This window comes from Gorilla gorilla, chromosome 16 (genome assembly GCF_029281585.2).
Source record: "Gorilla gorilla gorilla isolate KB3781 chromosome 16, NHGRI_mGorGor1-v2.1_pri, whole genome shotgun sequence".
Taxonomy (NCBI): Eukaryota; Metazoa; Chordata; class Mammalia; order Primates; family Hominidae; genus Gorilla; species Gorilla gorilla.
The window spans coordinates 30,001,739-30,022,572 of NC_073240.2; the positions used below are offsets into that span (position 1 = coordinate 30,001,739).

Genomic DNA, 20,834 nt, shown 5'->3' on the forward strand with positions numbered 1-20,834 from the left:
CCACTGCCCCTAGACTTTAGAAATGTTCAGAAGCTCAATTTCCCATCTGCAAAGTGGAGACTCATGAGTTGGGGGCGGGTAGATTGTGAGAATGAACCACATAATGAAGAGGGGATGTGTAGCACATGTGAGTTTTCCGATCTTGCTGGTTTCCTTCCCTGAAAGAGGCAAAGAGAGGACAAGGAGCTGGCTGTTACTATTTGCTTGCAGACTTGGTGTGTGCTTTCAAATTGGAAGCTCCTGCTCTGACACCCAGTTCTTTTTTGTTTCAAGTTGTACTTTAGAAGAGAAAAAAATTCATCAACACCCTTTTTTTTAAAAGATGGAAAATGGGTTAAGAAAGTAGCACGAGGAACTGTGAGCCCAACATAATTAGTGTGATGAAAGAGAAGTTAGCCATTTCTGTATGTAACTTTTGATTAATGATATTCAGCTCTAATTAATTATGTCCAATTCTAATTAATGACATTAGTGTGCAAGCCGGCATTCTCAAACTATGTTCTGAGGATTCCCAGCGGATGTTCTTGAATATAATAGTCCCCGGTCACATTAGGTTGGGAAGTGCTGTCTGTACTGCCCGTCTTGGACACTCCCAAAGCACCATATAAAAGGCCTTCAGAAGTCCTGCAAGAAAGGGAACAATTTAAATTTCTTTTAACCTGTCATTTCCCAGACTTACTTTTACCATGTGTGCTGCTAGGCACATACGGACATGCTAATTTAACTCTCATACCACAAGGTGTGCTTGGATGAATTGATGAGCAATGTACGTGTCATGGAGACATTTTCTAAGTCTTCCAGAGTCATAGCAGGGGTCTCCTGTATCGCAGCAGAGCATACTGCAAAGAATTGCATTTCCATACAGTCTAGGGCTGCTGTGAACTAATCTCCTTTCTTGGGCAAATCTCCTTCAATCAGTTCATACATCTGCAGAGGAAAGGGTGATGGCATGCCACCCTGGATGGTGGGAGGACTCCTAGCAGTGGTGGCTGTTACCATCTCATAAGAAACCCTCATTACAAGAAAGTCCACATCATTTGCCATGTGCTGGTCTCGGGGGGTCAGCGAGTGGGGGGCTGCAGGGAGAGACCACCAGTTACCTCCTGAGCCTCACGTGTGGGGTACACTGTGTTTTTTCCGTTGTTGGATTTGTATTCATTGTTCATCTAAAAGTGATTATGTGGAAAAACAGAATGGTGGCAGACAGGCATGTTTGGCATGGGTTAATGCGAGGCTGGAAAGAGAGCCCCTGACCTTCAGTTCGAGAATCAGCCACTGCAGGAAAGGGTGGCATCTTGGTGGCCGCATACTGTGAATGTCAAGGGAGACGAAGAGTGCACCCTGGGGAGGGCGGACTCATCAGTCCAGTGGGTTGTCCAGGAGGGAGCGAGGGTTGATCTTTCATCTCGAAGGATGAATATACATTTCTGCGAGAGAGGGGGAAGACGGGCGTTCCAGGCAAACAAGCGTGTATATATGACTGAAGCGTGGACAGAGGAAGCAGCGTGGCTGGTCTGGGAATGGAATTGTTTGATCTGGCTTGATGGAGGAGCTAGGGGGTGAGGTAGAAGAGGTGGCAGAGGCCAGCTTGACCTGTGTAGATGGCTTGGGAGAAGCCCTGGCAGGTCTTTGTTGGAGGGCTGACAGGAAGGGATATGTGCTTTCCATAGTTGACCTTGGAGGGTGCAGCATGGGGTGGAGGCCCGTGCACCAGAGGCTCCTCATAGAGTCTCTACAGAGAGATGACCAGGCTAGCGTTTTCATGGCATGGAGGTTGTCTTCAGAAACTCGCTTCAGAATCTACTCAAGATGAGTCAAATCTACCCTCCAAAGAACATCTGCTGCTACTGGAGATAGCGCTTCAAAAGCTAATGCAGGTGCTGAATGTTTTTCCCCCATGAGGGTTCCTTCTGTGCATCAATTAGTCTAGACTCTTGCTGTTTGAGGAAAGAGGCTCAGAGTAGTTAAGTCACTAGCTCCAGGTCTCATAGCTGGCTGATAGGACATCAACTTGCGGAGTCTCTATGGAGGTGGAATAGTTTCAATGGTGCACTGAAACAGTAGGGGATGGATAGGAGAAAGGCTTGGTCTATTAGTCAGGTTGAGCCAGAGAAGCAGTAAGGGTTGGATACGAGGAGATATATGGTGAGGAATCTGCGCACGCGGTTTTGGGACCTGGCCAGGCAAGCCTGAAGCCCGCAGGGCAGGCCATGGGGAAGGGCAGGCTGGAACTCCCAGGCATGGCTGCAGCTGCAGTCCACAGGCAGAATTTCTTCTTCCTGAAGGAAGCCTTGGCTCTACTTTTAAGGTCTCCTGACAAATTGATCCAGACCCAGCCAGATTATCTGGGATGATCTCCTTTCTAAAAGTCAACTCATTATGGACTTTAATGACATGGACAGAAGACTTTCACAGCAACGTCTGGAAGACTGGCTGATTGCCTAGCCAAGTCAGTACCTCAAAAAGACCACACTCTTGATAACACGTGGGGGCTCCAGGACCAAAAGCTGGTGCTGCAGATGCGTGGGGTGGCAGCATTGTCACTTCCTGTCTCCCACTAACCTCAGGGTCACAGTGGGCTGGTGGCTGTAGCATGCTCCACACCTGCTCTCAGGGATGCTGGAGGGAGACTGAGGCCCAGGCTTTTGTCTTGGAGACTTGGGATATGGCTAGGATCCCTTCTAAAAGCCAAGTTCTAGACAGAATCTGGCCTTTCAGGGTTGGAGAGACCCCATGTGGCTTCTGAGCAGACTTCCTTCCTGAACTCAGTCTTGGAAGTGAAGGTCTTACCCCTGGTTGCCCCCTTCCTGTGACAGAGGGCTCTTTGCCTCTTTGCACTCCATGCCCCAGAGACAGTCAGTGCTGGGGACAATTTTGTCAGAAATCTATTCCCAGCCCTAGCTTAGCCTAGTGGCACTCTCAGTCCTGAAACCTAGAGGCCATTTCCACATTGGTGTAGCACCGTGGTTCTCAGACTGTGTTTGCTATCAGGATCACCTGGGGAACTTGGTAAAAATACAAATGCAGGTCATATTCTGCTTCCTCCATCCTGGGCCTCTGTGTTCTTTATTAGCCTTCTTGGTGGTTCTGACCTACATCAAAGTTGAGGACCACTGGCATAACGCATGGCTGCTCGAACTCCAGTTTGCACTGGAATCTCCTGGGGATCTCATTTATTTTATTTTTATTTTTTGAGATGGAGAATCACTCTTGTTGCCCAGGCTGGAGTGCAGTGGCGCGATCTCTGCTCACTGTACCCTCCGCCTCCTGGGTTCAAGCAATTCTCCTGCCTCAGCCTTCCGAGTAGCTGGGATTATAGGCACACGCCACCACGCCTAATTTTTGTATTTTTAGTAGAGATGGCGTTTCTCCATGTTGGCCAGGCTGGTCTCAAACTCCTGATCTCAGGTGATCCACCCGCCTTGGGCTCTCAAAGTGGTGGGGTTACAGGCGTGAGCCATCACGCCCAGCCAGGGACCTTGTTTAAATGCAGATTCTGATTCCACGGTTTTTGGTGGATCCTGTGATTTTGTGTTTTTAACAACCCCCCAGGTGGTGCAGATGCTTCTGGTCCTCAGACCACATCTTAAATAGCAAAGTCATAGATAGGGGCTGAAATTAAACACTTAAGAATTACCCAGACTTGCATCGGAATTCTGCCTCTACCACTTAACTGTCTCTGTGTTACCCTGAGCAGATTGCTTGATCTCTCTAAGCCTTGATTTCCTTATCTGGACAATGGGAATAATGTGCCTTTTTTTGTTTTTTTGAGGTAGCATCTCTGTCTGTTGCCTAGCATGGAATGCAGTGCTGCAATCTCAGCTCACTGCAGCCTCAACCTCCTGGGCTCAAGCAGTCCTCCTACCTTGGTCTCCCGAGTAGCTGGGACCTCAGGCACACACCACCACACCCAGCTAATTTTTAAATTTTTAATTAGAGACAGGGTCTCATTGTGTTGCCCGCCCAGACTGGTCTTAAACTCCTGAGCTCAGGTAGTCCTCCCTCCTTGGCCTCCGAAAGTGCTGGGATTACAGGCGTGAGTCACTGCTCTTGCTGCTTTTTAAATAAAAATTGCTGGCCGGGTGCAGTGGCTCACGCCAGCAAATTCCAGTGCTTTGGGAGGCCAAGGCAGGTGGATCACTTGAGGTCAGGAGTTCAAGACCATCCTGGCCAACATGTGCAACCCCATCTCTACTAAAAATTCAAAAATTGCCTGTCGTGGTGGCAGACCCCTGTAATCCCAGTTACTCGGGAGGCTGAGGCAGGAGAATCACTTAAACCCGGGAGGCAGAGGTTGCAGTGAGCCGAGATCATTCCACTGCACTCCAACCTGGGCAACAGAGCAAGACTCTGTCTCAAAATAAATAAATAAATAAATAAATAAATAAATAAATAAATATTGCTTTGACAGTTAGAAAAGAAAGAGTTTAATACCGCAACATAATAAAGACCATACAGGCAAAGCCACCAGCCAACAGCATACCCAGTGGAGAAAATTTGCAAAGGCTTTTCCTCTTAAGATCAGAAACAAGACAAGGATGCCCCCTTTCACCACTTCTATTTAACATAGTACTAGAAATTCTAGCCAGAACAATTTGGCAAGAAAAAGAAATCAGAGGCATCCAAATTGGAAAGGAAGAGGTGAAATTTTCTCTCTTTTCACATGTCATGGTCTTATGCAGTATGTAGAAGGCCTTAAAGACTTCACACACACACAAAGCTGTTATAACTAATACATGAATTCAGTAAAGTTGCAGGATCCAAAAGCAACACACAAATATCAGTTGCATTTCTATACACTAACAATGAGCAATCTGGAAGGGGAGTTAAGAAAAAAATTCCATTAACCAAGGAAGCAAAAAAATTGTACACAGAAAACTAGTGAACATTGCTGAGAGAAATTAAAGAAGACACCACTAAATGGAAAGACATGGCATGTTTTTAGATTAGAAGACAATATTGTTAAGATGTCAATACTACCTATATTAGTCCATTCTCATGCTGCTAATACAGACATACCCGAGACTGGGTAATTTATAAAGGAAAGAGGTTTAATGGACTCACAGTTCCACATGGCTGGGGAGGCCTGACAATCATGGTGGAAGATGAAGGAAGAGCAAAGGCACGTTTTACATGGCAGTAGGCAAGAGAGCTTGTGCAGGGGAACTCTCGTTTATAAAACCATCAGATCTCATGAGACTTATTCACTACCACGAGAACAGTGTGGGGGAACCACCCCCATGATTCAGTTAACTCTACCTGGCCCCACCCTTGACGTGAGGATTATTGCAATTGAGGGCAAGATTTGGCGCGGGACATAGCCAAACTATGTCATATCCAAAGCAATCTACAGATTCATTGCAATCCCTATCAAAATCCCAATGATGCTTTTTGTATAAATAGGAAAATTCGTCCTAAAATTCATATGCAATCTCAAGGGACCCTGAATAGTAATAGCAATCTTAAAAAGAAGGACAAAGTTGGTGATCTCACACTTCCTAATTTCAAAACTAGCTACAAAGCTGTAGTCATCAAAACAATGTAGTAGTTGCATAAAGACAGACATACAGACGAAAGGAATTGAGTAGACAGCCCCCAAGTAAACCCTGACATATATGGGCAAATGATTTTTTGACAAGGATTTCAAGGTCATTCAGTGGGGAAAGGACAGTTTCTTCAAATGGTGTTGGAAAAACTGAAAACAATATAAAAACAACACAAGACAATACAAAAATCAACTCAAAATAGATCAAAGACCTGAACATAAGAGCTGAGACCATAAAACTCAGAAGAAAACAGGTGCACAACTTCATGACATTGGATTTGGTAGTGACTTCTTGGATGTGACACCAAAGGCACAGGCAGCAACAGGAAAAGATAGGTAAGTTGGACTTCATCTAATATAAAAACTTCCTCAAAGGACACAGTCAGCAGTGAAAAGGCAACCCAAGGAATGGAAGGAAATCTTTGTAATTCATACATCTGATAAAGGGTTAATAGCCAGAATGTGTGAAGAATTCTTAGAATTTAACATAAAAAGAAGCCACCTGATTAACAAACGAACAAAGGGCTTGAATAAACATTTCTCCACAGAAGATAGACACATGGCCAGTAAACACAGAAAAACGTGCTCAACATCACAAATCGTTAGAGAATTGCAAGTCAAAATCACAAGATACCACCTCACATCTATTAGGCCGGCTATTACAAAACAAAACAAAACAGAAAATAAGTGTCTGTGAGGATGTGGCAGAATTGGAACCCTTGTGCACTTTAGGTGGGAATGTAAATGGTGCAGCCCGTCGGAAAACAGTATGATAGTTCCTCAAAAAATTGAAAATAGAATTGCCGTGGAATCTAGGCGTGGTTTCACTTCTGGGCATATGCCCAAGGGAAGTAAAAGCAGGGGCTCAAGGAAATATCTGTACATTCATGTTCATGCAGCATGATTCACAATAGTCAAGGGGTGGAAGCAACCCAGGAGTCCACTGGCAGATGAATGGATCAACAAAATGTGGTGTATACATAGAATGGAATATTATTTTGCCTTGAAAAGGAAGGAAATTCTGACACATGCTATAACATGGATGAACCTTGAACCTTGAGGTCATTATGCTAAATGAAGGAAGCCAGATAGAATAGCACAGATCCTGTGTGGTTCCACTGACATGAGGTACTCAGAATAGTCAAATTCATGGAGACAGAAAGTAGAATGGTGGTTGCCAGGGGCTAGAAGGAGAGGGAAGGGGGTTAGTGTTTAGTTAGGACAGAGGTTCAGTTTTACAAAGTGAAAAGAGTTCTGGAGATGGATGGTCATGATGATAGCACAGCAGTGTGAATGTACTTAGTGTCACTTATCTGTATTCTTAAAAAGGCTTCCAATGGTAAATTTTATGTTATGTGTATTTTACCACGATTTTTTTTCTTACAACAGAAAGGACTCAACACCATATCTAGTAAAACACACACTGAATGTTGTTATTGAAAGCATAGATGGCAGGATCACTTGAGTCCAGTAGTTCGAGACCAGCCTGGGCAACACTGGGAGACTCCCATCTCTACATAGAATTAAAATGACAAATTAGCTAGGTGTCCTAGCTACTCAGGAGGCTGAAGTGGGAGGGTCCTTTGAGCCTGGAAGTTCGAGGCTGCAGTGAGCTGTGATCATATCACTGCATTCCAGCCTAGGTAACAGAGCGAGATCCCGTCTCAGAACAACAACAAAAACAAATAAAAAAATAAAAGCACAGAGCCAGTCACAGGGACACTCCATACATAAGAATTCTACCCACAGTCATTCGTGCCCCTGAGTGTCTGCCTTCCCACCATTCTCTGGGAGTTGGTTTCCATTCCCTCACCTCTCCTGTTCTCTCTGACAAAGGTAATTGAAACTATGTTTCTGTTCTTTCAGTATGGCCAGGTGGGAAGGTGTTCTCTAGTGTGAGTTAACCAGGACAGAGGGTGTGTATGTGCAGGGGAGAGAAGCCGGCAGGCTCTTCCTCCCAGATGCCGGACTATGGAATGTGATACTAACATGGGGATCCTCGCCAAGAGCCTTGGATCCCCTAGTGCACCAAAGTATCCTACTGAGAAGGCATCAGAAAATCTGACTCACAGAAGTTAGGGCAGTGTTTACAGTACCATGACAGCAGGCAGAGCTTGGGGTTCAAAGCAGAATCTGAGGAAAGACTCTAAAAAGACGAGCCCCTGCCCAAGATATGGTGCCTTTTCTAGTCTCATAGCACATTGCACCCCCTCCCCTCACTGTAACAATCCACACCCTCAGAACGCGCACCTGGAGTTGTTCATGGAGACTAAAGTGGGAGGAAGCTTTGGACAGTCACCTTTTTGAAGTCTGTTTTGAATTGAACAGTGTGCAAATGATAAGCCACTTATTTTAAAATAAGCTTCTTAATTCAAGTGTAATATAAACAGAAAAGTATGAAAATCCTAAGTGTTTATTACCATGAATATTTTCAAAGTGAACACATCCATGAAACTACCACCCAGACTAGGAAACAAAACATCACCACAACCCAAGAATCTCCCCTAGGGTCCTCTCCCAGCCATAACCCACCCCTGACGACTACCACCACCACCTAAAGGTAATCAGAATCCTAGCACCAAATGTTATTTTTGCAAATGTTTGAATTTTTTTAAATAAATGAATTTCTACAATATATACTGTTTTATGTCAGCTTATTTTATGCAACATTATGTTTGTGAGAGTCACTCACAGGTGGTGTGACAGTAGTTCATTGACTCACTGTTACAGAGCATTGTAAAAATACAAATAATTCATCCATTCTGTGTTTGATGGACATTTGCATCTTTTCTAGTTTTGGGTCATGATTGCTGCTGGGAACACTGTTACACATTTGTTGCACACATGATTGCGTTTCTATTGAGGGTACATCCAGGATTGGAATGGGTAGGTCACAGGGTCTGGGTATGTTTCTATTTTAGTGAACACTGCCAGTCCTTTTTCTGACGTGATTGTACCCAATTACACTCCCACCTGCAAATAGGAGTTTCATTTGCTCCACATCCTTGCTCATAACTGGTGGTGTTAGTCATTTTAATTTGATTTTTAGTGGATGCATGGTGGGATCCTCTGGTATGATTTTCAGTTCACCGAAGACTGTTGAATATCTCTTTCGAATACTTGTCTTGTGCTTTTCGAAACCTTCTCTTGAAGTTTTTGTGCAAGTTTTTTCTCATTTTTCTGTTGCATTTTCTTTCTTAGTGCTTTGTAGGAGTTCTTTTTTGTTTTATGAGATGGAGTCTCGCTCTGTCGCCCAGGCTGGAGTGCAGTGGTGCGATCTCAGCTCACTGTAAGCTTCGCCTTGTGGGTTCACGCCCTTCTCCTGCCTCAGCCTCCCAAGTAGGTAGGACTACAGGCGCCCGCCACCAGCCTGGCTAATTTTTTGTATTTTTTAGTAGAGACGGGGTTTCACCATGTTAGCCAGGATAGTCTCGATCTCCTGACCTTGTGATCCGCCCAACTCGGCCTCCCAAAGTGCTGGGATTACAGGTGCGAGCCACCACACCTGGCCGGGAGTTCTTTATATAGTTAGTACCTGAGACCTTTGCTAGATGTACATATTACAAATATTTTCTCACACTTTCTCTCGTTCAGTGGTATCTTTTGATGAGAAGGCCCAGATTATCAATCTTTTCCTTTAAGGTTAATGCTTTTCGTGCCCTGTTTAGGAAATCTATGCATACCTAAGAACATGAAAACAACAGCATATTTATTTTTTCCAGCCTTTCTTGTTTTCTTATATGATTTTAGGGTTACAAATAGCCTATTAAGCCTGCTTTAGCTGTAATCCACTATTTTTAAAAATTGTAGTAAAAAAACACAGCATAAAATTTACCATCTTAACCATTTTTAAGTGTACAGTTCGGTAGTGTTAAGTAAATTCATAATGTTGTGAAGCAGATCTCTAGAGCTTTTTCATCTTGCGAATCTGAACATCTATACCCATTAAACAGCAACTTCTCATTCTCCTTGCCCCAGCTTCTGGGAGCCACCATTCTACTTTCCGACTACTCTAGGTACCTCAAGTGGAATCCTACAGTTTTTGTCTTTTTGTGACTGGCTTATTTTGCTTAGTATAGTGTCCTCAAGGTTCATCTGTGCTGGGTTGTGTGATAAGATTTTCTCCCTTTTTAAGGCTGAATAATATTATGTGGTATGAATAGACCACATTTTGTTTATCCATCATCCATCGATAGACATTGGGTTGCTTTTATTCCTTGGCCATGATGAATAGTGCTGCTGTGAACATGGCTGGCTGTCCAGCACCATTTTTGGATACATTGTATTTTTATTATTAATTAGTTCAAAATGTGTTCACTTTTTAAAATTTCTCCTTTGAAATGTGGGTTATTTTAAAGTAGTTGATTTCCAAATGCCTCCATATTTTCTGGTTATATTTTTGTTATTTATTTCTAGCTTGCTTACCCCGTAGTCAGGAACAGATTATTCACAATGTTAACATTTTGAAATTTGTTTACACTGGCTTTAGACTTGTCCATCATATGATTAATTTTGACAGAATATCCCATGTGCCCTTGTGTGTGGTTCCTCGGTTCAGTACTTTAGATATATTCATGAGGAAAAATGGGTAATTGTGGTGTTCAAATCTTATATTTCCATTCTTATTTTTACTTCTTTGTTATATCATTTACTGAAAGAAGTGTGTTAAATTATCCAGCTGTTCATAATGTCTGTGTCTAATAGACATAAATTTCATAATGTCTGATACTTTAGATTTGTCTTATTATAGTCCTGTCAATTCTCCCTTTATAAATTTTGAGTGCATTTAACTAGATACATATAAATTTAGAATTTATTCCTAGTAGGTTGCCCTTTTTAATTATGAATTCTTTCTTTTCCATAAGAATGCTGCTTTTCGTAAAATCTAGTTTGTCTAATTACCAATATAAGTATATAAACTTTCTTTTTTAACTTACTGCTTTAGAATAGTTTTAGATTCACAGAGATGTTGCGAAGATAGTAGAGAGTTCCCATACATCCTGTACCTACTTTTCCCTGTTGTTAACATCTCACATTAGTATGGGACATTTGTTGCAATTAATGAACCAGTGCCAATGCATTATTGTTGACTGAAGTCCATACTGCATTCACATTTTCTTAGTTTTTATCAAATGTCCTTTTGCTGTTCCAGGATTCTATTAGGAGACTGCTTTGAGTTCAGTTATTATGTCGCTTTAGGTTCTTTTAGACTGTGACAGTTCCTCTGACTTTCCTTGTTTCTGATGACCTTGATAATTTTGAAGAGTACTGGTCAGGTATTTTATAGAATATCTTTAAATTTGAGTTTGCTTGGCATTTTTCTTATGGTTCAATAGGGGCTATGGGCTTTGGGGCAGAAGATCCCATCTGAAAAAGTGCCATTCTTATCGTATCAAATCAGGGCTACGTAATTTATCACTGCTGATGTTACCCTCAATCGTCTGAGTGTTATGCACCATCTCCATGAGGGAACAGTATCTACACAAATTATTTGCAATTCTGCACAGGGAGATTGGTCTGTTCTCACTCATTTATTTTCTCATTCATTTATTTATATTTGTAGGGACTCATGGATATTCATTGTATACTTTGGGCTATAAACCAGTATTGCATTATTAATTTTGTTGTTCAGATAGTTCCAGCTTTTGCCCTTTCCTAAGATAGCGGACTCACCCCTCTGTGTTTCAACTCTACCAATTTGGACCCTCAAGTTCTTGTTGCCTTATTAGCCATAAATTGCAATTTCTTATTTCCCCAGTCCTCCGAGACTACTGAAAGTTCTGCTTAGGCCTGTTGCCTCTTAACCACTACTTTCTTCCTGTGTGTGTTTTTAACCTTTTGGCTTCCATCACTCACAAATCCCCAAATGCCTTGACGAGAAAAGCAGCACAGAATGCTGAGCTTATTTCTGGGTAATTATCTACTCGTCATGATCTCAGCCCCTCAAGTCCTAGCTGCCTTGGACTCTCTGATGCTTCCACAGAGATCATTTAAAAAAATTTCGTCAAGAGTTTCTAGTTGTTCTTGGTGAGAGGATTAGTCTGACACAAGCTAGTGCATCATAGCAGGCGGTGGAATTCTTCAGACATAATTTTTTTTTTACTTCTTCCACTATGTCATGGTTGATGGTGCCTCATGATATTTTAATATCTGATGCTTTGCACCCGTACAGCAACTATCCTGAGTAATGAAGATGTTATGTCATATAGGAAAATGAGTCATTCTTTTTTTTTTTTTTTATTTGAGACAGAGTCTTGCTCTTTCGCCCAGGCCGGACTGCAGTGGCACGATCTCGGCTCGCTGCAAGCTCCGCCTCGCGGGTTCACGCCATTCTCCTGCCTCAGCCTCCCAAGTAGCTGGGACTACAGGCGCCCGCCACTGCGCCCGGCTAATTTTTTGTATTTTTTAAGTAGAGACGGGGTTTCACCGTGTTAGCCAGGATGGTCTTGATGTCCTGACCTCGTGATCCACCCACCTCAGCCTCCCAAAGTGCTGGGATTACAGGCGTGAGCCACCGCCCCCAGCCGAAAATGAGTCATTCTTTGCATTTCATTCATTTATGCCCTTAGTCACAAGGGCTTTAGCAAAGAATTGGCTTCCACCCTCTCTTTAAGGTAAGGAAATAAATAATGACCTTGGAAGACAGTATTCATCATAAAAGCGCTTGATGAAAGGAGCAATTGGAGTGAACTATGTAAAATAGGCTTTTCAGTCTAATGGGACAGTGTAATTACTGGTGCAGATTTCTAGTTAGGCCTTAAAGAAATTAAGCCTCCCTATATGGTTAATAATGGACTTGTGTAAGAAGATTGCTTCAGAGATGAGGTTTGTGATTCACATTAGCATATTTGGCAGTGAAAGCGTTACCTTTCTCAATCAAGCAGGGTATGTAAGATCTTTGTGTATGCTTTTGCTAAACTTTACTGCTGCCATCCCTGAACTTGACTTGATATTTTTACATCCCCTTCAAGTCTGCATCCCAGTTTTGTGTCATCTACAGTTCTGAAGAGCTGCCGTGTGCTTTATCATCATCCAGGGTTGAAAAGAGCCAGATCATTGGAGAATCCCCACAGACTGACAGTTTTCCCTGAATCGATGCCTGCTCAGTGTGCTCATGCAGGTAGCTCCTATTCCATCTCACTTCGCTGCATGCAGCTCACATATTTCAGATGATCCACAAGAACATTGGGAAGGACCTGCCAAAATCCTGCCTTGCTAAAGTCCAGGTATACTCTCTTCCAGATCTCCCTTAACTGCCTTTGCAGATTCTGTATCGGAGAAAGAAATGAGGCTAATTTCACAAACTTATTCTTACCGAATTCATTTTTAGCTCTAATAATTACCACTTTTCTTAGATATGATCCCAAAACAATCCTTTAATAAATGCATTTTAGAACTGCACTGTCCATAATGGCAGCTACTTGCTACATGTGGCCATTTAAATTTAATTTAAATGAATTAAAATGAAGCAGACAAAAAATGTAGTTTCTCTATTGCACTAACCATGTTTCAAGTGTTCAATACCTGCCATATTGGGCAGTGCAGATAGAACACTTCTATCATTGCAGAAATTTCTGTTGAACAGAGCTGTTCTAAAACCTTGTTTTAGAATCAGATCTGAGCTCACCCATCTGCAGATTACTCAGTCATCATTTGACTGTTTTTTTTTTTTTTTGAGAGACAGGGTCTCACTTTGTTATCCAGGCTGGAGTGCAGTGATGCCATCATAGCTCACTGCAGCCTTGGACTCCTGAGCTCAAGTGATCCTCCTGCCTGTCTCATGAGTAGCTGGGCCTACAGGTACATGGCACCAGGCCTGGACATTATTTGAGTCTTTAAGAAACATTTACATGTGTTTTTTCCGGTCACCTCTCTTTTTCTCCATTTCCTTCAAAATCACCTTGAAGGCAACTCCATTTCTGTATTGCCCAAATCAGTCTAAAGTGTAGGTGTTGGATGTGGACTTTTTTTTTGGTTTCTAATGAGGTTGTGTTGCAGATGAGCTGAAGCCACCTTTGATATTCTAGGATTTGTGCCTGAAGAATAGCGCTTTCTGTCTTGCTGATGTTTACATGACTGCTATGATTGTTAAGGGAAATAAGGAGAAATGAATGGGATCCACGTTGCTTGGTCCAGCATACCTGTTTCTGAGTGCTGTTGGAGCTGAGAGGCATGCTCTTGGAGAATCAGCCATCAAGCTGTCTCTTCCAGAGTGGGTGTTGTCCAGGGCAGTTGCAGAGTGAGTACACTGTCAATGGGTGCCTGGGGTCCTTCATTTATTTCTTTACAGCATCTGTAGTAGAATAAAATTCCAGTGTTAAGAGACAAAAAAAATGTGCCCAGCTCTCCTGGGGTTGACAGTCTCAGTTGCTAAATCCCATCCCAAGGGGGCAGCTCGTCTCCTGTCTGGTTTGCCTGCTGTCCCCCAGGAGCCACACTCACCAGTTTGGTCAGCTGGCAGATGATAAGAGGGAGAGAATCTTTTAGAAAACAGATTCTGGAGATCATTGTTAGTGGAGAACTTATTATCAAGTCAGGAAGAAGAAAAATCATTGTTAGTTGAGTGAATACATTTTAAAAAATGATAAAGTGTTTGTCAGGCACTTGGGATTTCTTGCTCATATGCTAATAGGATTTTTGAAAATCTACCCACTGTTTGGAAACTTGCTTGCTCAGTGACAACTGCATCCAAATAGCAGATCATGAGCCAGGTGTGTGGGGGGACAAGAGTGAAGGGAGTTCTGGAGGAAGTCGCTCTGGGCCAGGAGGCAGGGACCCTGGCCACCAGCCATGTGACCCGGGGCAGATCCTTGCAGTGCTGGGCCTTGGTTTTGGCCACTGCCCCTGGCCCCCCACTTCCCAGAATTATTGTGAGGAACTGTGCGTATATGTGCAGGAACTGGGTTAACATATCTACTTCTGGTTGGCCGGGCGCGGTGGCTCACGCTTGTAATCCCAGCACTTTGGGAGGCCAAGGTGGGCGGATCACAAGGTCAAGAGATCGAGACCATCCTGGCCAACATGATGAAACCCTGTCTCTACTAAAAACACAAAAATTAGCTGGGCATTGTGGCGCATGCCTGTGATCCCAGCTACTTGGGAGGCTGAGACAGGAGAATCACATGAACCAGGGAGTCGAAGGTTGCAGTGAGCTGAGATGGCGCCACTGCACTCCAGCCTGGAGACAGAGTGAGACTCAGTCTCAAAAAACAAACAAACAAACAAACAAACATATCTACCTCTGGTCAACACAGAAACAAGGTAAGCTTTTGTTATCCCCTTTGATAGACAAAGCAACAGAGCTTAATGAGCATGCATGTCACAAGGAAGCACAAATTCACGCTTATTATTTTTATGGGAAGACCCCTCACTTCCTGGTCCTGATGTTCTCTGTGGGACCTTTGGTGAGTCAGGGAAGGCCTCCCAGTATGGAGACAACAGTCCCAGCCTCTGACTTGCAGGAGTGTGGGGACTAAGTGACACTGGAAGTGTGCTGCACACGTGCAGGCCTGGATTATTAGGAGGGAAGTTTAGAAATCAAGAGCCAGGGGAAAACTGGGAATAGCTGGCTGGCTTTTCAGAAGGGAGTCATTATTTTGTGCACCTTGCAACTCAGGCAGTGAGCCTGGCGGGGAGAGAGAAATGGCTGCTCTTTTTTTCTGTCCATGTGTCACCCCCTGTCAGTGTGTTACTGGGTGCAGGTGTCTCCTCTGATGGTGTCTGGGCTTTTCTCTCCCCTCCCTTCCTTCTTTGCCTGTTTCTCCTTTGCTCTTCTGTCTCCGTTTCTCTCTCCCTGCATTTTGTCTCTTTCTATTGCTTCTTTCTTCCTTTTTTATCTTCAGATTTTAACCTGTTCCTTTCATCAAATGATGCTTATTAAATACATTTGGTGATTTATATTTTTGTTTCTAAGAAAGCTGATCAAAATAACTGTAAGTTCAGTCCGTGAAAAGACAATAATGATGACAGCCAGGCAGCGCTTTGGAGGAAGGAGGGTTGGGTCCCGGGTACCCCTGATTCGGTGGGTGTTTGTGCATAGAGTGGTACCTGCCTGCTTGAGGATAGGAGGCTTTGCAGCTTGAGGTCCTTGCTCCCTGGTCTGGGGCATCTGAAGGGCTGTGGTGGGAAGAGGGTCAGAACCAAGGCCAGATGCACCCGGAGCTTGCTGCACGCACTTCTGGGAGGTTTCCTCTTATTTTCTCTATTTTAATTTCTCCATTTTCTCTTTTCTCTCTTTCTGGAATTCCCATCTATCTGATTTTTGACCTATTCATTCTATCTTTGAAGTCTCTCTTTTCTTTCATATTTTTCCATCTTCTTTTCTTTCTTTCTTTTTTTTTTTTTTTTTTTTGAGATGGAATCTCTCTCTGTTGCCCACTGCAACCTCCGCCTCCTAGGTTCAAGCAATTCTCCTGCCTCAGTGTCCAGAGTAGCTGGGATTACAGGAGCCTGCCACTGTGCCCGGCTAATTTTTGTATTTTTAGTAGAGACAGCATTTCACCATGTTGGCCAGGCTGGTCTTGAACTCCTGACCTCAAGTGATCTGTCCACCCTGGCCTCCCAAAGTGCTGGGATTACAGGCATGCGCCAATGTGCCTGGCACCATCTTCTTTTCTTTCTGTTCTGTTTTCTGGGATAGTTCAATGACTTTAAATACCTGTATTGAAATGTTTATTCTTGCTCTTACTTTGGCTCTCTGAGGGCTCTTTCTATTCTTTCGTCATTTCTTATTTTGTAGCACTGTATCTTTGTGTTTCTGCGGCAGTATCTTCTTCTATTTATTTAAAGGTATTAATTTGTTAGTTTCTTTTTTGACAATTACTTCTGTTTCCTTCACTATCTTTTTTCCTTTGCTGTCCTTGCACTTGCTTGGCTGGGTTTTCTTCTTCCTGTTTGAGACCTTTCTCCCAGATCTGTGAGCCGTGGTTGTTAATTCCCATTGAGAAGTGAAGCACTGAAAATTGACTGGAGTGTCTGCAATGTGGCTGCACATTAGCATCACCTGGAAGCATTAAAAACTACCTCTCCCGGGGGACTGTCTCAGGGCCATTGGATGAAGATCTGTTAGATTGGGGTCTGCGTATCGATAGGTTGATAAATAAAGATATTGATAGAGATCGGTAGGTAGAAATACAGATTTTCCCTCCTCAGCAATTCTAATGTGCAACCAGGGCTGAGCGTTGTATAGTCCTGGGTGACAGTGCCGGGCCTCTGGAGAGTTGGTATAATTACCGTGCAGCGAAACCACTCTGCGTTTTACTGTGCCGGGTGCCTGGAAGACTTTGATTGCATCCATATGATTCTCTTTCTGTACCTCTGGCAAATTGCAGATTGGGAGGAATTATATATCCCTACAGAGACTTCAGTGAATGAAGTTTCAGGGACCTATGAGCAAGAAGGATGAACTGGCTTCCCGGGGAGGGGCCAGCAGTCCTTCTGCCAGACGAGTCATCAGGGCTGGGACAGGAAGCATGGGAAGGGCAGCTGTGCAGAGCAGGATCCAGGAGGGGCCACCTGGTGGCAGGTGTGGCCACTGAGTAACCCCTGGCTAGGGATGGAGCTGGAGCTGCCAGGGAAGCTTTGAGGCCAGGTAACTTGGCTCTTGGGCTCTGATGAAGCCAACTGTTCCTCTCCCAAGCTCTGAGAAAACAGTGGAGTCCAGGAGTGACAGGATATGGTAGCTCCATAAGGAGGAGGAACCTGTAGTTGGAGGGGCAACACCAGGAGGCCAGTGAGCGATACTCTGTACCTGAGAGAGGTGGCCGGAACCTGGGCCCCCACTTGCTGCCAGTGACCTTGCACCTGCCACACCTTCTCTTGGAGTTTTGGCTTCTTTAACTGGGGCATGAGGATCCTGACCATCTCTGCCAAGCAGGAGAGGAAATGGGCTGATGTGTGTTGTGAGGCAGTAGAGACTGGGGCATAGGAAGCAAATTGACTCTCAGAGTTTATGGTATCACCTTCTCCCATGCTGTAGGGATCAGGTTTGCCCCTAAACCTGCAGACTGGCTAAGGCCAGGGCTGGAAAGGGAAAAAAGTAAGCAGAGGACAGGGCATGCTGCGGGCCGGCCCCTCACCCCTGGTGACTTGTGCTCTTGGAGTGAGGGCCCAGGAGGGGGTTGCCTGCCTATGTGTGTCTCTCCCTTTCCCCCTCCTGTTCTGTGGGGCTGGGCCTCACACGGCCATTCTTCGAAGGAGGAAGGTGGCCTTTTGCATTCCCTGTTGGTGTGTTACTTATTGTCACTTATTTTTGATTAAGGATATTATATTAAGGCAGAAATTATTTGCATTTTCTTTGTAAATCATCTGAAGAATTGTGCAACACAGGAGTGCATTCGGGAAGAAAATTCAGACATCAGAGATAAAGCAGAGTTCTCCCTTGGCTGCCTCTACAACCTTCCTCTCCCTAGAGAACCACTCTGTGGTTAGTGTGTTTTCCTTCATTATCTTATATAAGCATTTATGCATGTGTAGATGTAGATGGCTGTGTTTTGTTTTTATGCACATAGAAGGTATCTGTGCATTGTTCTGCTGCCGGAGTTGTTCAGAACATGATATTGTGGAGAACCACATGACTGTACACACAGGTCTATCTTAGAGACCTGCCTCATTTGCTTTAACTGCTGCAGAGGCTTCCAGGGACCGTGTGTACAGTACTAGATACTGTTTAATGAACACTTTCCTACTGATGAACATTTAGGTTGTTTCCTAATGTTTGCTGTCACAAACAGTGATGCTGGTGGGTTAATGCTTCTCTAGGGGAGAGAGCAAGAAGCAGAAGTGCTGGCTGTCATCTGCATTCTGCAGTTTACCAGATACTGTCAGGTTCCCTTCCCAAATGGCTACAGAGTGGTTTGGTCCCTGCAGTGTCCTCAGTTCCCGACATTATAACTTTGCAGATGTGATGGGGAGAAAATCTCCGTTTTATTTTTTCATTTCCTGGATTATTTGTGAAGTCAAGTATATTTGCCTGTGTTTACTGGCACATGTATTTTCTCTTTGGTCAATTTCCCTTTTGTAATTTTTGCTCAGTTTCCCATGGGGTTATTCGTCTTTTTCTTATTGATATCTAGGAAGGTCACACGTTCATGTGAGTGTTTGGGTGTGTGGGTATACAAGCAAAAAAAGGTTTAATACATCCTGGACGCTCATTCTTTGATACATTTACTTCGACTATTTTCTTCCAGTCTGTTGTCTTCTGTTTTAGGTGTTTTTTTTTTTTTTTCTCATCCAGGTTTAAACATTGTTTATTGTTGTAGCTAAATAATTCACTTTATTTAGGGATTATAAGAAAATGTAGAAAGTAAATTTGCATTCTTTTCCTTTTTCTTAGTATTATGAAACTTATTTCTTTTTTTAAAAACCAGTCTGTTGAGGTAAGATTGCCATACAAAAGCTGTACACATTTTTTTTTTCCAGTGACTTTTTTAAAAAAATATATTTAAAAGCAAAACCGGCCGGGTGCTGTGGCTCACGCCCGTAATCCCAGCACTTTGAGAGGCCGAGAGGGGTGGATCACCTGAGGTCAGGAGTTCGAGACCAGCCTGACCAACATGGTGAAACCCGGTCTCTACTAAAAATACAAAAAAAATTAGCTGGGTGTGGTGGCATGTACCTGTAATCCCAGCTACTTGGGAGGCTGGGGCAGGAGAATTGCTTGAACGCTGGAGGCAGAGGTTGCAATGAGCTGAGATCATGCCATTGCACTCCAGCCTGGGCAACAAGAGTGAGACTCCATCTCAAAAAACAAAAGACAAAACAACCTCCTCCCAAATAACCCCCAAACAAACAAAAAACCAGATTAAATAAAATTTACAGTGAATATACCCACCAAACATTTGTATGTGCAATTCAATACTGTGTCTGTTACTGCGGCACGAACCTCAGACAATATATAAGTGTTCTGGGGGGTCGGGAGAGTCCCAAGTTTTAACTCTGTGGGGTCTAGGAAGACAAGATGGGGAAGTGAGAGAATGGGGAAATCAGTTTTGTTTATCTTATCTTAATTCTTTCCATATAAATACATTCATAAAGACCAAAAAGGAAAGGAAGCTTGGGACGTTAAGGTAATAGGAGAATAGGAGAGTGTGGGACTTTCCCAATTCTGACTGACCAAAAAATATGAAAGGAATTAATTTTATGGTGGGAGAAGAGATTTAAAAAATAAAAGAGGATGGGGGCCGGGCACAATGGCTCATGCCTGTAATCCCAGCACTTTGGGAAGCCAAGGCGGGCGGATCACCTGAGGTCAGGAGTTGAGACCAGCCTGGCCAACATGGTGAAACCCCGTCTCTACTAAAAATACAAAAATTAGCTGGGCATGGTGGCGCGCGCCTGTAGTGCCAGCTACTCGGGAGGCTGAGGCAGGAGAATCACTTGAACCCAGGAGCCACAGGTTGCAGTGAGCCGAGATCATGCCACTGCACTCCAAAAAGCTGTACATATTTAATGTACAACTTTGTGAGTTTAGAGCGAAGCCAACCCCCATGAAACCATTGCCACAGCGTGTGCCGTAAACAGATCCGTCACCTGCTCACGTTTCCTCCCGCCTACTTTATTACGATGATGATGATTTGTGATGAGAAACTTAACAGAAGATCCAGCTTCTCAGCAGATTTTTAACTGTACAATACAGTGTTGTTAGCTGTAGGCACTGTGCTTTATAGTAAATCTCCGGAACTTACTCAGCTCGGACAGCTGATACCGTGTACCCTCGGCCCAGCATCTTTCCACCTCCCCTACCCCCAGCTCCTGGAAACCCCCATTCTACTCTCTGCTTCTATGAGTTGACTTTTTTAGATTTTGAATATAAGTGAGATCATGCGGTATTTATCTTTCTGTGCCTGGCCTATTTCACTTAATGTCCTCCAGTTTCATCCGTGTGGCTGTACATGGCAGGATTTCCTTCTTTTTAAAAGCCGAATAACACTCCATTGTAAGTGTATACCATGTTTTCTTTATCTGTTCATCCCTCAAAGGACGTTTAGATTATTCACATATCTTGGGTATTGTGAATAATGCCGCAGTGAGTGTGGGAGTGCAGACTTCTCTCTGAAATACCGATTTCAGTTCCTTTGGATGTATGCCCAGCAGTAGGATTGCTGGATCATTCGGAAGTTCTATTTTTAATTTTTTGAGGAACCTCCATACTATTTTCCATAATAGTGATACCAATTTATATTCCTATCAACAGTGCACAAGGATTTTCTTTTCTGCACATTCTCACCAACGCTTCTTATCTTTCATCTTTTTGATACTAGCCATTCTTACAGGTAATGGTGTGGTTTGC

The 20,834-nt window shown here is 43.6% G+C and overlaps 1 protein-coding gene across 10 annotated transcripts in view; it reads left to right on the top strand.

Moving 5' to 3' along the window:
• APBA2 (amyloid beta precursor protein binding family A member 2) overlaps positions 1-20,834 on the top strand; it is a 222,511-nt gene that overhangs the window by 106,102 nt on the left and 95,575 nt on the right. The window contains exon 1 of one of the 10 annotated variants that reach the window (XM_055363968.2): positions 12,754-12,771. The exons of 8 other annotated variants lie outside the window; for them this stretch is intronic. The gene's annotated coding sequence lies outside the window, so the exon portion shown is untranslated. Of the gene's footprint in view, positions 1-12,753; positions 12,772-13,765; positions 13,785-20,834 lie in introns of those variants that run through there. One more of the 10 variants, XM_055363967.2, reaches the window with a different exon arrangement.